A 14578-nucleotide genomic window follows, 5' to 3' on the forward strand; every position below is an offset into this window, starting at 1 on the left:
ATTTTTGTAACAAGTTATTTTCTTAAAAAAAAAAGAAAAAGATGCAAATTTGCACACGTGGAGCCGTATGGGCACTGGGTAAATGAGAACTTTGAAACAATTTGTAACTACGCTTTATTTATTTCCTTTTCGCATTTCCTTTCCCATAACGCTGGCCGATCACCATGCGTTTCCTTTTCCCGGTCTTGGGGGCTAGATCCCAGGATGGGTGATGCCTATGTTTCCACATTTCCTTTCCCATAACGCTGGCTGATCACCATGCGTTTCCTTTTCCCGGTCTTGGAGGCTAGATCCCAGGATGGGTGATGCCCGATGTGTGTTATTGTGTTGTGTTGTGTTGTGTTGTTGTTGTCTTGTCCGCATTTCCTTTCCTTGACGCTGGCTGGCCACCATGCGTTTCCTTTTCCCGGTCTTGGGGGCTAGATCCCGGGATGGGTGATGCCGGTTATTGTCAGCTTGATCCCAATATGGGTGATGGTTGTTATGGTTGGTTTGATTTGGATCCTGGGGCTTACTGGTACCATATTGCAATACTGTTTATCTTATCTCTAATTTAAGTTTACAAATATTTATGTTCAAAGAAATGTTTTATTGTTATTTTTAGTTTAGTGTTTTTATTATTTTGTTTTCTCTCTGTATATGTTCATAGAAATGTTTTATTTTTGTTTTTAGTTTAAAATGTTTTTTTATTTTTTTTTATGTTCAAGGAAATGTTATATTTTTGTTTTACATGTAAAATGTTTTATTGTTATTGATTCTCTTTTTTTTTTAAGTTCACAAAAGAAATTTATTATTTTTATTTCATTTGTAATAAGCGCCGAGAGCGCGCTTGAATCAGTATGACCGTATGGGCGGCGAGGCATTTGATAACTATGTTTATGGGCGGTGAGGCATTTGATAACTATGTTATATTTATTGTGGGTTTATTTTTGTAACACCAGATCTGCGCAGAGAGCGCGCTGAGTCAGTATGGCCGTATGGGCGGCGAGACCTTTTATAATATATAATATTAATTATCATGTTAATTTTGATTGTCAATGTGGAATTAATATTTAGATTAAAATATGGACGACTTCCGGTAGTACTTCAAAACACTTTGTTAGTCATACCAAATAAATTATATGAATTATAATAATATTAAAATATTTATTCTCGTATTTTTAAAACAATATTTTAAATATAATGTTATTTTATTAATAGTTAAATTTATTGTGAATCACGTCACTTGTTATAACAAAACAAGTGATGTGAGAGGGTAGTTCTTACGCTGTTTGTCACTCGAGTAGTATTTAAGTCCACGCGCTGGTAGAGCGTGATTCATTCGCATTTAATCAGTCGTGTAAGCCGTTACTCTGCTCGAATTATAAATAAAAGTGATTTTCATATTAAAATCGTTTCGTTCAGTTCATTAATAAAGTGCGGTAGTGGGATATCGCCGACAGCTACTATCTATCTATTTTTCATATCTCTTAAGTGATAAGGGTTGTTCACCCTTAACATTTTTTTTATTTATATGGCAACACAATGTTTGCTGGGTCAGCTAGTACATTTATAAAATGTACACAACTTTGCAATTAATGGTCGTGTGTAAAATAAAACTGAAAATAATAAACATACATTAGTAAAGATACTTCGCCGCCTTGAAATTGAATGAAGCCACAAACGGCTTATTAGTAAGTTTTTTTTGAATTCTTGACAAATAAAAACATTTTTAGAGAAAATTTACAAATAAATAACTAATACTGCGTAATTTACATAATAGATAAATAATTATTTCAAATATTTTAGGGACATTTTAGCACGGAGACGTGGCAAAACTTTTTTACGCAACTATTTCAATTCTCAAAACTGGGTACATTTTCTTGTTAGGAGTGAGTAATCTTTACTAATATACGATAATAAATATAAACAATTTTTAAATCGTATATTTTAAACCAGTCGATACATCTGTATAGATACATTCTTTCATCAAATTATATATTTATATAATAATAATTTATTTAGTTAAACTGTACTATAACATTTCTACGTAAACGATGTACTAAAACTATTATCGACAGTTCTGGACATTTTTTACCTTCTGTTCCATTATTTCATTGTCTTTGACAAGCATGAGTATCAATGAGAAATATACGTCCATACGTCCCGTTTTTAACGGGACAGTCCCTTTTTTCGATGCTTCGTGCCGTTGTCTCCGAAATGAACCGTTGCCATTGTCAATTAAGTAACAGTAAATATTATAATTGTGAAAAAAACATGGGGTGCTCCATTTATCAGTTTTCATAAAGCGCCCCACATTTTTTGCACAATTATACTATTTACTTTTCCTTAAATGATTCCTAGATTGAAAATTATTTTCTACTTTTTAGTTAATTTTATCATAAAAGCGTGTTTTTTATTATTTCTAACTATATTTTTTCAAGTAAAAAGTATTTGACATAAAAAAATCGATGTCCCGTTTTGACTGAAGTAATCATTGGTCACTATATTCCATGGTCAATATTTACGTTTGCGTACACTTGAAACGCAAGGTCAAACACTAGTTGACTTTTTTTATCACATTGTTCTAATAGCTCTGTCCCTTATAGAACATTTGTCTATGTAGTTAAAGGTAATCGTCGCCACGCCAGAAATCTTTTTTGATAAGTAGTAGATTTTTGATGTTTCACATCAAAAATCTACTACTTATCAATTTAGCCTATGTTTCTTTCACGATTTAGTTAAATTCAAAGACACGTCATATTTTGAGATCCAACAAGCCGTTTGGGTGGTAGGAATGCCAAAGAATGACATACATGCGCTCGAAAAACATTACCACCTTAAAAACATTAACACCTTTTCGTAAACTCTAATACTACTAATATTTAATTGAGCGTCGTTGGACTCGTTCATTATAGCAGCATTTTTTTTTAATAATATAGGAGTAGCAGACGAGCAGTTCACCTGATGGTAAGTGGCTACTGCCGCCCATGGCCATCTGTAATCAACCCTAGATAAGATTAGATATTCCTACCTGAGGTCGGCCACAGATGCGCCGCTACCCCTGAGGACTGAGCTGGAACGCCTCGGAAAAGTCTGTCTCCCTATGTGTAATAAGTCCCTGTATAAACAAATGTGAAATTATGTGCATGAGAGCAAAATATAAAAAAAAAACAATATTACGCTTAATTTTTACAATTACAAATATGTGGTATATACCTGTGATAATAACGGTTTATTATTCAACACTACAACATTAAACTGTTATTGTCTTTATTAAAACAACTTCAGAACTTACAATAATTACGAATTACGATATAACTGCTTTGAAATAAACTTTGTGACACATCATATTTGCGGTAACCGAACTAACCAACGACTTTTTGTTTCATGTCATTTGAAACATGAACTAATAAATAACTATAATTTGCTGTAACGATAAAGTATCCTTTTTTATAATAATATAGGAATAGCAGACGAGCGTGCAGTCCACCTGATGGTAAGTGACTACTGCCGCCTATGAAGTAATCAATCCTAAATAAGCGTCTTAGCTAAGGTCGGTCACAGATGCGCCGCTACTCCTGAGGACTAAGCTGGAACGCTTCGGAAAAGTTTATCGCCCTTACCACACCCTTCAAACCAGAACACGGTAGCGCTTATCACTGCTGTTATGAGGCAGAAGTAGGTATGGCGGTGGTGCCGCCGGAATCGAACCACAAAGGGTTCTACCACCTTCAAAATAAAGTTCTTAAGGGTGAATGAAGTCTACCAATCCTAAAGAGATTAAATATTTTATAGCCTGTAAAACGAACATTGTTAAGATTTTTATAGAAGAACTTTCAACCCGCTTCATACTGACTGACACCATCACAGATTGTTTTACATCTTTATATATATATATATTTCTTATGTGCGTGTGTATGTCACTGAACTCCTCCTAAACGACTGATTTTGATGAAATTTGTTATGTGTGTTCAAGGGGACTTGAGAATGGTTTAGATTCACAAATTCGTGGCAAAAGGTTTTTTTAATTAATTTTAATTCGTAAGTAGTTATAGAATTGGAAATTATGCATTTAATCAAGTGATGATCTTTAGCAAAGTTGTTGTCCAAGAGCCCACGAGGGTTTGGGAGTTGGTAAAATAATTTTCGACAGATGGCACCACTGTCATTCCAATGCAGGTACAAATTTTCCGTTTTATGTATGTCATATTATTTCTTTAAAATGCGGGCGAAGGCGCAGGCACCACTAGTTTAATATATAGTTTTGGACGACTTATTACCGATTGGTAATAACTCGTGGATTACGTTTGTCCTTCATGTCTATTGCTGTAATATAGTTGCACGTGTTTGACCAATCCGCATTTGATCTCTGGCCTAAAACTTTTCATTCTAAAAGGAGACCCGTACCCAGTAATGGGACAGTATCGTTGACGACGGTTTATTCAATACTTGCTACAACGAACATGGTAATATCAGATCAGTCTAACTTAGGGACACTAAGTGACCCAGTTGACGTTAGAAATTAAGACTTAGGCTGATTGCGTATTGGCTACTAACGCGACTACCGAAACAGTCGTGAAACTTCTCGGGGATTATTAAGAAGCTTATTTATTAAAACATGCCGAAAATAGAGGTAAATTACGAGAAATAATCATGAGAAAGTTGACTAATAGAGACCACGACCCTCAGCATTGAGGAAAACGAAGGAAGGAGGAGGAGGTATTTATACAGACGCGTAACAAATCAACTGTTGATACATTTTCAAAAATGCGAGTAAGTTCTAACATGTTTGGCTCAGTTACTAAAGCAATTGGACGCCGAAGCGGCAGCGGCTAATCAACTATTTGGTACCTTAAATGACAAGATACATTTTTCAAAAGATAATATACGAACGAAAATAAACTACTAGCCTGAAGGTAACGGTAGTAGAACCCTTAGTGGTTCTACTCCGGCGACACCATACCACACCTGTTTCTGGCTAATAACAGCAGTGTTAACCGTTTTGCTTTGAAGGATGTGTTAAGAGAGATATACTTTTGCAGCTAAGTCCTTATTGGTAGCGACGCATCACGTAACAAAAGTAACGTCACGAGTTATGTCACATACTGGGTACGTAACCCTAAAAAGACTGCAGCAGTCGTCTGTGGTAACGGACGATTGTCGCTCCTATGTAACGTCCCTTAAACTGAACATCGGCACAGAATTTACAGATCAAATAGCCATCCGAGTGTCACATTCACAGTATGAGTTAGTTACTATAATTGGCGTAACAAGTCCAGTTACACTTTGCCAATAGGCGTACTTCAGGTAAAACTTTCCACAGATTGATTATTAATAACGGGCATTGGGATTTAAGTAGTAGCTAACGCGACTGTCAAACTACTCGCTTATACATCTACAGATGCGCAAATAATCGACTGATTTTTCGACCATATATTGTTATTTAGTCTCTCAAGCAACAATTGGATAGTGGGAAATCAACTGTTCAGCAGCTTACGCAACTATCGTTTTAGCGATAGTAAAGTGGCGATCAGCCTTACAGAAGTAACACTTGAGCGACAATAAAGAAATACAAACGATAGGTTGCGGTTGGCGACAGTCGTCGGCTATGGCCATAGATTAGTAAAGATACTTCGCCACCTTGAAATTGTATGAAGCCACAAATGGCTTATTTTAGTAAGTTCTTTTTTTGAATTCTTGACAAATAAAAACATTTTTAGAACAAATTTACGAATAAAATAATTAATACTGCGTAATTTACATAATAAATGAATAATTATTTCAAATTAACAAAAAAAAAAAATTAGGGACATTTTAGCACGGAGACGTGGCAAAACTTTTTTACGTAACTATTTCAATTCTCAAAACTGGGAACATTTTCTTGTTAGGAGTGAGTAATTTTTACTAATCTATGGCTATGGCTAGCGACTGTCGCTCGTTTGTAACCGTCCTTAAACTTAACATCGATACAGAACTTGCAGATCAAACAGCCATCCGAGTGTCACATTCGCAGTATGAGTTAGTTTCTGTAATTGGCGTAACAAGTCCGGTTACACTTTGACATGTAGTTAGCCAGAACTTGGTTTCCACTGGTCTCAGTTCGCTTAATTAGAGTTAGTTATAGTCGTGTTAATTAACAATCTCTAATTAGAGATATTAATTAATTATAGTACTGATTATGTTTATATTTTCATATACTCGTAAGGTATTTTTAGAAAAGGTGGTAGAGCCCTTTGTGGTTCGCTTCTGAAGCCACTATCGCCACAGCTATTTCTGTCATATAATATCAGTGTTAAATGCTGCTGTGTTCCGTTTTAAAGGGTGTCGTCAGGGGACAAACTTATTCGTGACGTTACTTACTTTTGGGTAAGTGACGTCACGAATTACGTCACAATTTTGGGTACGTAACCCTAAAAAGACTGCAGCAGTCGTCTGTGGTAACGGAAGACTGTCGCTCGTATGTTATGTCCCTTATACTTAACATCGATACAGAACTTGCAGATCAAACAGCCAACAGTGTCACATTCGCAGTATGAGTTAGTTTCTGTAATTGGTGTAACAAGTCCGGTTACACTTCGACATGTAGTTACCCAGAACTTGGTTTCCACTGGTCTCAGTTCGCTTAATTACAGTTAGTTATAGTCGTGTTAACAGTGTTAACATACATAGATCTTTCAACAAAGTTGTTGATTAAAGATACTAATTAATTATAGCACTGATATACTACTAGTTTTTGCCCGCGGTTTCGCCCGCGTTTAAAAGTAAATAATATAACATACTAACATACATAAAGCTGAAAATTCGTACCTTCAACTTTGCTAAAGATCATCATTTGATCAAATGCATAGTTTACGATTCAATCCTTACTAATATCGATTAAAATAATCGTTTTTTTTGGTGCAAAAGATCGATTCTCCGATTAATAGATCTTAAATCGCCATCCCTAGTTCCCGTGGGATTTCCGGGATAAAAACTATCCTATGTCCGTTCTCGGGTCTCAGACTATCTTTGTATAAAATTTCATTAAAATTGGTTTCGGTGGTGTAGGCGTGAAGAAGAGACAACCAAACAGACAGACAGACAGAGTTACTTTCGGATTTATAATATTAGTAAGGATTACTAAGGATTGTTTCTATGTTCATATGGGATTTTTAAAGGTGGTAGAGCCTTCGACGCTGGAAGTGCTGCGTTCCGATTTTAAGGGTTGGTAAGGGAGTCATACTTATGCGAGGCGATCCAACTTATTCCTCGGGGTAACAATGAATCTGTGGCCAACCCCACGTAGGAGTCTAATTTTGTCTGGGCAGTGATTCTAGATGTCCTTGGGCAGTAGCCACTTACCATCAGGCAGACTGCATGTTTGTTTGCTTCTTCTGTATTATAAAAAAATGCAACTGACTATGTACACACATACATAATACACATGCACATGACATACACATGAGTATAAAGGGTAGCGGCGCATCTGTGGCCGACCTCAGGTAGGAATATCTAATCCTATCTGGGGTTGATTACAGATGTTCATGGGCGGCAGTAGCCACTTACCATCAGGTGGACTGCATGCTCGTGTGCTACTCCTATATTATAAAAAAAAAATTGTAGCAACTTTCCACAATGCGCCGATGAGAGTTCTATTTTTAACAGTAAAGTCTAACCGAAATCGTATAATCTGGCAGCGTCCTTATACTAATAAGCTGAATTATTCCGAGTTAATTAAACTCAAAGACAATTTTATTAGGCATAATTCCTCTAACGGACACTAAGGACAGCTACAATCAGACTAACTTCAAGAAGTTAGCACTGTCAGTCTTCCGTCTCCTAGGGGATTGAGTAAGTTTGAACGGTGACAACTTGGGGTTGAAGGGCTGCATAATTCTGGAATATTATAGCAGTGTTATGAACAAAGACTAAACATAACTATAGTAGAGACATACCTTTTTTATACCTATTTTTAATATAGATGTAGTAAATGAGCTTGCAGTCCACAAAATAGGTAGTGGTTCACATATTCCATAAACCCCAGATAAGACTAAAGTCCTACCTCAGGCCGACCATAGATGCGGTGCTACTCCTGAGGACTAAGCTGGAACGCCTCGGGTATATCTCCCTTAACACGCCCTTCAAACCAGATAAGACTAAAGTCCTACCTGAGGCCGACCATAGATGCGGTGCTACTCCTGAGGACTAAGCTGGAACGCCTCGGGTATGTCTCCCTTAACACGCCCTTCAAACCAGATAAGACTAAAGTCCTACCTGAGGCCGACCATAGATGCGGTGCTATTCCTGAGGACTAAGCTGGAACGCCTCGGGTATGTCTCCCATAACACGCCCTTCAAACCAGAACACAGCGGCGCTTAACACTGCTGTTATTTGGCAGAAATAGGTGTGCTGGTGGTGCCGCCGGAGTCGAATATCAGACGGTTCTATTGCCTCTAAATATATTTTTGGTTGTGGTGTAAAAATGAAACTGTAATATATCTCAATACCGTATCAATATACTGTAAACATAATACAATTTAATAATGGACACATGGGTTAATTGGTGTATATGAATCAAGTTATATAAACAATTTTACTAAAATCTCTGACCTTTTAGAGGTTTACGAAATATTTATACAGTTAGAGTTAGGTATTTATTACTTAAGTCGGATGCTACTAAAGGTTTGGTGAGAGTACCAGCGAAGTATCCAGCGGATTGGATTAGCAATTATCTATATATGGAACCTATCTTTTTTTATATAACATAGAAGTAGCAGACGAGCATGCAGTCCACCTGATGGTAAGTGGCTACTGCCGCCCATAGACATCTGTAATCAACCCCAGATAAGATAAGATTTCCACCTGAGGTCGGCAGAAGATATGCTGCTATCTCTGGAATGCCTCCGAAAAGTATTTCTCTCTTATCACATCCTTCAAATCAGAACACAGCAGCGCTTAACACTGCTGTTATTAAGTGGAAATAGGTGTGGCGATGTTGCAGTACCACAGACGGTTCTCCCACCTTCGAATATATATTTTGTGTAATAATGTTAATTTTAATGTTATGACTACTTTCCAATAATAACAATTGCAGGCGAATGCTGGATGTGCCTAGTCAAGAACACTTGCATAATATTTGCCACCAGTGGTCACCCACCCAACCTCGGAAATTGCAAATCTGCAAAGTTTTTCTATGAAAAGAAATCCGCTTATGCAAAAGTAACCACCCAACTTTATTGAATTCTAGACTAGGGATAAAGCTTAAGATAATCCAGTCTTTCCTTCGGGATGCTCTTTGTGATTGCTAAAGGGTCTCAACGAAGACTAGAGGTAAGTTTTACTTTTGATGATTTTAAGTAATCCTGAAATTTATATTTTGGGATATAATGACATGGCGTACTGTAGTAAGATGGAAGTAACAGGGTGAGCTGATAAGTAGCTTTTCCTGCCCACGGATATCTATAATCAACCCCAACTAAATATAAAAGCAACATAAGACTGGCTATTGCGAAGATAAATTCTACTTAGTTTTAATATACTTACCCAAATTACACCTTTTTTTTTGTTAACGAGGGGGAAACTTTCAAAAGGTACCCGGTGCCGTGGGAGCGACACAGGGTTATGTGGGATTCTTACCGCACTAAAACCCCCCACCCCTCCTCAGCGCTGCGAAGACGACTCCGGGATCTCCAACGGAACGCATCCGGAGTCCTCTTAGCGCTGTGCCCGGTCGGGCTCCACCCAGGTCAGCTTGATGCTCACCACACCGTCTGGTGTGCACGACGGAATGCGACCACACTAATTTTAATTTTTTTTATTTTATAATATAAGAGTAGCAGACGAGCATGCAGTCCACCTGATGGTAAGTGGCTACTGCCGCCCATGGACATCTGTAATCAACCCCAGATACGATTAGATATTCCTACCTGAGGTCGGCCACAGATGCGCCGCTACCCCTGAGGACTAAGCTGCAACGCCTCGGAAAAGTCTGTCTCCCTTACCACACCCTTCAAACCGGAACACAGCAGCGCCTAACACTGCTGTTATTAGGTAGAAATAGGTGTGGCGGTGGTGCCACCGGAGTCGAACCACAAAGGGTTCTACCACATTCAAACTTACCGCCATCCTTCCCGGGGTCGCTGGCCGGGCGGTTTGAGCTCCCACCCTTGCCGTCCGCAACCCCGCAAGCCTCCTTTTAGTCGCCTCTTACGACAGGCAGAAGATACCGTAGCCCTTCTGGTCCCGGAACTACAGGGACACACTAAAATTCCACCTAAAATTCTTTTATCTCTAAATATCTTTGTTTTGCTCCAAGAGAGTCATCTCTTACCAGTCAATTCAATGAATAAGATATTAGTGGAAACTTTACTGATATGTGCATAGATTAGTAAAGATACTTCGCCGGCTTGAAATTGAATGAAGCCACAAACGGCTTATTTTAGTAAGTTCTTTTTTTTAATTCTTGACAAATAAAAACATTTTTAGAGAAAATTTACGAATAAATATCTAATACTGCGTAATTTACGTAATAAATAAATAATTATTTCAAATATTTTAGGGATATTTTAGCACGGAGACGTGGCAAAACTTTTTTACGCTACTATTTCAATTCTCAAAACTGGGTACATTTTCTTGTTAGGAGTGAGTAATCTTTACTAATCTATGGATATGTGCCCTAATCTTATAACCCATATATAAGTGTCATATTGTACTGTATCTTTCCCAAATAATAATAAATAAATAAGATTATAGTCGGTCGGTCACAAGTGTGTCGCTAGTCGCTATCCCTGAGAACTAAGTTAGAACGTCTCGAATGTCTCCCTTACAACCACTTCCTTCAGATCGGCACACAACAGCTTTTAACATTACCGTTATTTTGTGCAACAGGTTAATCAGTTTTCATTTAATTTAATGGTTGTTTTTGCGATTAATAAATTCGTTACTTCAAAACTGAATCAAATTCATAATAAGAGTAGCCGCAAGTATAAAATGATTTATTAGAGTGAATAAATAATTCGTCGGAGGGAAAGAATCAGGCTGGGTACAGATAAGGTTCGTCTTATAAATTATTTATTAACTGCCCTCCAAATGTTGTGGGCCTTTGTTAAGGATTTTGTTTTGTCATTTGCGGTATAATGCTTGCTTTTCACTTGCGGAGGGTAATGTTTTTTGAGCGTTTAAGTATGTTTGTATGTATGTCTCATTGTTTGGCCCGAACTACAGCTCATATAATATTTATCTGTAAAATCTTTTTAAATATAATTTTAGGCGTCTGAATATTATTTCTAAATTAAATAGATAGATTTTCACCTTTTCGTGTCATACTGTACTATTGATTTATGGATCCAAAATTTTATTCGAAAATATTTATGATAATTGTGTTGATCAGTGACCACTTAATTGCCAATCTAAGTTAAAAACAAATACATCGAATTAAACCTTGTTATCTTTTGCTTCTCTTACTCCCTTACAGCAGCGCCTAACAGCAGTGTTAGACGCTGCTGTGTTCCGGTTTGAAGGGTGTGGTAAGGGAGACAGACTTTTCCGAGGCGTTCCAGCTTAGTCCTCAGGGGTAGCGGAGCATCTGTGCCCGACCTCAGGTAGGAATATCTAATTCTATCTGGGGTTGACTACAGATGTCCATGGGCGGCAGTAGCCACTTACCATCAGGTGGACTGCATGCTCGTCCGCTACTCTTATATTATATATTATATATATTTTGTTCTAGAATATGAAAACCAGTAATGAAATACTACAAAAGGAAAATAAGTATTTCCGAGATATCCGAGATGACGCTGTCCTAGAAAATTGTTCCACATATATGACGAATGCGACGTATCGCGAAAAATAAAAGAAATAGAAAGAAGCGGACGAAGTTGGAAATACAAAGATCGAAATAAGACTTCTCTCGGACATTTATTACATTCCATTTCATAACGGAACTGACAAGATCTCGGGACCTCGAGATTATATCTTAAAGCCACAGCAATACTTTAAAACGATAAGGATTTACGATACTAAGTCTACAACCACAGATTTTATAGAATTAAGATAAAGAAAGCGAGGGATCTTCTTAATAAATCTAAGAGGTTTTTCCGGTCGCGCGTTTACGCTCGCACTCGCGTCTCATCTGCACGCGCGAGATAAATTATGTGTAAAATATGTAATGTTACAATGAAACACCCTTTCATATGAAAAAAAGAAAATTGAAATTGATGAAGAAATACTCGAGTTATTCAAGTTTAAAAGAAGTCAGGTTTTTCCAATTTTCCGGGAAAACTGGCGAAAATTTTTAGATCTCCTCGAAATGCGACCCCCTGTGAAACTAGCCGCATACAATGGTGTTCGTATCATGTCGATCAATTGCGACATCGCGAAAAAATCGCTGAAAATACATTAAAAAAAAATACGTGACGAATAGATAACCCTTTTCCTTTGGGAAATCGGTTCAAAATCATAAATATGATTAGCTAATAAATCGGTTTACAAGCTGAGATCATTTTGGGGCGTTATTTTGCGTATACATGTCAGTCAGCGAGGTAGTATTGTAACTCAAAATCGAATGCTAGATTTAAGTAAAATTTCGCATTTTTATTATTCAGGAAAGTCAGTTTTGTAGTGGAACTTCGTTTTATTTTAGTCTGAACAAAGTATCCGAGACATGAGGCGTGCTTTAAGGCGCGTTCGCGTTAATCTCCGAAATTAACAGTTGCTCAGACTTCTTAAAGATGTTAAAGACGGGATTATAAATATGCAACACAGTGCACTACGATTAACATTCCTTATCAATAGTTAATCTATCCAATTTTTCGATAGTTCGAAATTTCATAATGTCAAGAATCAGAAATTGACAATGTTTGATAGGCAAAACGTTGGATAGATTAGTTATTAATAATAACAGCAATAAGTTGGAATGGCTTACTCAGCATAATTATATCACTCCGTAACTACCAATTGAAGGTGGTAGGTAAAGGTGGTGGTAAGGGAGACATACTTTCCGAGACATTCCAGCTTAGTCCTAAGGGTAACGGCGGATCGGGCGACTTCAGGTAGGAATCTAATCCAATCTGGGGTTGAATAAATTTTAAATACCCTTTTCACCATTAGGGTAATGTAGGTATACGATTTTTTTATTTGAAAGTCTCAAAATATTTGTTATAAAGAGCGTTAATTAAAAGTTTATTCATCTCGTTAGAATAGATAAACAATACGTGCAGAGTGCAGTAGCACTACCATGAGTTTACAAAAGTATTACTCGCTAGCGACTGCGTAAAATAAATGTATGAAAAATTGTACAGCGCCTCTGGTGGTTACTCGTAGAACTAAAATCCGTAGTGGCGTAACTCGATACGTAAAAAACCTATCGAAATCAAATCGCTAGCGAATGTCATTATGATCTATTGCCATACAAATTCGGTCCCATGAGCCATTAATTTGACAGACGTTGTCAAGAAATACCGTGACGATAGTAGTTATGTTATTCACTAGCAAAATGACAATAGTTTTCTATTTACAATTTCTATAGTGGCGTTTCTATGCCAACTCATGGTAGTGCTACAGAATACGTAGAATAGGAGTTCCCAACTTTAGATGTACAAACTTTGTTACAAAAGCTGTTTTGCTCAGGGCTATTTTTGACTGTTAACTAGTATAGTTTCTGACACATTTATTTTATAGGGATTTGAAGTTGACTTTTACAAAGTAAATTTGGGTTATTTATCTATTCGTAGTACGTCGAAAGTACGGAAGGTAGAGTAAATGTATTCTCTGTCGTAAGCGGCGACTGAAAGAGGTCTTCTGGGGTAGTGCGCGGCAAGAACTCGAACCGAGCAAGTGACCCTGGAAGGACGGCGGTGTGTGTGGTCGCGTACCGTCGTACACATCAGACGGTGTAGCGAGATTTATGAGCTCACCAAGACGGAACCCGACGGGGTGACGCACTCGGAGGACTCCGGAGTGCTCAACGAAACGCCGAGGTTTCGTTGAGCTACTTTTGAAGTTTCACCCTCGTAAATAGAAAAAAGGGAGTAGAGACATAAATTATCCAAAAGAGGAGATTTTCTCGGCACTGAAGGTGTTAGATTCTTTTGAGGTTCGACTCCAGCGGCACCACCGCCACACCTATTTTTGCCTATTAACAGCAGTGCTGCTGTGTTCTGGTTTGGATGTTTTATAGGAGACATAAGTATACGAGGCGTTTAAACTTTGTCCTCAGGAGTAACAGCGCATCTGTGGCCGACCTCAGCTAAGACTCTTATTTAGGATTGATTACTTCATAAGCGGCAGTAGCCACTTACCATCAGGCAGACTTTTTTTTTTTTATATAATATAAGAGTAGCAGACGAGCATGCAGTCCACCTGATGGTAAGTGGCTACTGCCGCCCATGGACATCTGTAATCAAACCCCAGATAGGATTAGATATTCCTACCTGAGATCGGCCACAGATGCGCCGCTACCCCTGAGGACTAAGCTGGAACGCCTCGGAAAAGTCTGTCTCCCTTACCACACCCTTCAAACCGGAACACAGCAGCGCCTAACACTGCTGTTATTAGGTAGAAATAGGTGTGGCGGTGGTGCCGCCGGAGTCGAACCAGAAAAAGTTCTACCACCTTCAAA

General features: G+C 37.8%; 1 long non-coding RNA gene across 1 annotated transcript in view; it reads right to left on the reverse strand.

Moving 5' to 3' along the window:
* LOC140754593 (uncharacterized) overlaps nucleotides 1-14578 on the reverse strand; it is a 587467-nt gene that overhangs the window by 118877 nt on the left and 454012 nt on the right. The window lies entirely within an intron of this gene.

This window comes from Epargyreus clarus, unplaced genomic scaffold, assembly GCF_041222505.1.
Source record: "Epargyreus clarus isolate Ecla_fem2 unplaced genomic scaffold, WU_Ecla_fem_2.2 ptg000029l, whole genome shotgun sequence".
Taxonomy (NCBI): domain Eukaryota; kingdom Metazoa; phylum Arthropoda; class Insecta; order Lepidoptera; family Hesperiidae; genus Epargyreus; species Epargyreus clarus.